Source organism: Mchenga conophoros, linkage group LG20, assembly GCF_057382185.1.
Source record: "Mchenga conophoros isolate Kocher_MC1m ecotype Shallow Benthic linkage group LG20, M_conophoros_male_GT1.1, whole genome shotgun sequence".
In the NCBI taxonomy this organism is placed as follows: Eukaryota; Metazoa; Chordata; class Actinopteri; order Cichliformes; family Cichlidae; genus Mchenga; species Mchenga conophoros.
Window position 1 is genome coordinate 21,461,384 of NC_140545.1, and position 2,578 is coordinate 21,463,961.

Sequence of the window (2,578 nt, forward strand, 5' to 3'; positions counted from 1 at the left end):
TCCTGCCTGAATGATGCATACACAATCAATTTAGGCTCCTATGTACCAAGGTCTGATGCAAGCAAGTCTATGCATACTTCAGCTGTGCATGTGAGCAGCAAACACATTTAGCGGTTTATTTGAAGAAATAAGGAGACTATTATCTTTCTTTATCTGGATTATTTGAATCTTTGAATTCTAAAAAGAAAACAGAATTGTGCATTAACCAATCTAGTTATTCATTCCTTAGTTTATTTATCCACTTACTTCAGGATTAAACCTTATCCCATCTACACATAGGAAACTTAATAACTAAATGTACGATTATGGTTAAGTCAAGGCTAAATTTAGCTTCTATAACTATTGAGGTTGTTTGCTAAACTGAGATGAATATAGATATCGATATAAGCAAGACACAGGAAGTATTGGAATCCCTTTTTTAATTTATATAACACATTTTAAAACTTTAAATGAGAGCAGAAATTTGTGGAAAATATGTATTTATCATATTTTACAGCATATCAGTCCATATCAAAGTTGTTGGTTTTTTTTTTTTGTTTTTTTTTTTTACAATTTTCTGTGTAACACTAATATTTAATGAGGTCAAAGGTATATTTCACCTGAACCTTTAGAAGAGTAAAAGTATAAAGAAGCATAATATGGAGATTTATACCTAAACACTGCACCGGAGATAGCACACTTACATATTAAACATGTTTAACAAAATATGAAAGGTGTGACACCTGGCATGCTCAGCTGAATTTTGTTACATTTTGTGGCAAACTGGAAAACCAAAAAGATACATAATTTCTCTATACAGCGGAGTAAAACTATTTTAAGTGCACAGGAGAGTAAAATTTTTTAGTGTTAATAACTAAAGTTTCAGTGCTCATTATAATGTCGTCCAGTACTGTACAACAGGCTCAAGTTTTTAATAAAACTAAGAACTAATGCACTAATATGGCATAGAAGAATGCACTTAAGTTTTAGGGACATAGATAATATTTGATAGCAGCATAACTTATTGTAATAAGGTTCATAGGTTTCTGGACAATGAGGCATTTATTAGAATTTTTCCTCGGTAAACCTGCACAATGGGTTTTATATCAAACAATCAAAATGTTATTGCAGGGCAAACTTTTAGTTTTAATTCAAGTAATTTAACTAAAGTACTGCATTAACTCTTTTAGAATTACAGCCTTTTTCATATATAATATTCCATTTTTAGAGGCTCCTGTGTTGTGGTGTACAGAGACAAAATTATAAAAAAAAATGTGTAACTGTTTAAGATAAGAAACAGACTGAGGTGTTCCTGGCGACCATGGCGACACAACAGCAATTAATCAAGTATACAGAAGTGAAAGAACCAGAGTTTATTTTACAAACATAATTGTTATACTGATAATAAACACAACCTTTAAAAAAAAGTGTGCTCTAGGTTTGTTTTATTTCGTTTTTTTGTAAAAATGCACAGTAAAAATCACTTCTTGGAAACATATTTCACATTTGTAAAATATGAATACACATATTTGTAATTTCCTGAAAAAAAATTAAGAAAAAAAGACATTTGAGATACTAAAATATTTTGCTCTAAGGTTACACTCACTTTAGCAACAATATTTTTGATTATTGGAAAACTCACATTATTTGAAATCATGTTTCTTGCTTTGTTTCTGTTGCTAAACATGTTAATAACGCCATTTGTTCCTCCCTCAATTCATCTTTGCTGTCAGTGTGCTGCAGAAAAACACTTAAATCTGAAAACTACATCAACATTATTATAAAGCTAAGCTTTCGTCAAAAGATATTTTTAGATGATGTATAAAATGAGTCGCCTCTTGGCTTTGTGGACAACTTGTTCTCTAGTTGGTGTGACTGATGCTTTGAATGACATGTGAATACTTCTGCTGTCCTAAAAATGTAACTTAAGCACAGTGCAGGCTCCAACCCCTCATATGCAGAACACTTTGTCCCTGAGGTGCATCATTAAGCTTTTTTTCTAAAGTTGCATAGTCTTTCTATGATTGTTTGTTAAAGACACACAACATTTATTAACATATGATTAATTAAAAAGCAGCAGAGTAATGACAGAGTAATAACCTTTTGACCTCCCTGTATCTCACAATACCACCAGTGTGTTCTGTCTGGCTGGAATTGTAATCAGTTAAAAAGTGCAAATAAAATGATAATAACCAAATCTATAGAGCAAGCACAGCTCTAGTTATTAAACACTAAAAAACAAACATGTCTTTAAAGAGTAAAAAAAAGTTTAATAAACTTTGCCATACCTTTAAAAAAACACTCTTATTAATTCAGTTATTGCATATTATTGATTTTCTACCATTTTTCTTGTAGTTTTTTTCCCCTGTGTAAACAACATCAGGGACACAATGAATTACAGAACTGTAATTGTTGTTTCTCGTGATACATTTCAGGCAGTGACAAAAAGCAGCACACTTTGTCACCAAGACAGGTATTACTTATGGCTTCAAGGTCACAGCTTATGCACTGGCTTCTTGTTATTTCATTAACAGCTTGGTAGAAAATAGTGTAAATTGTTATGACAAGTGGAATTTATTTTCTTTAAAAAACATAATCA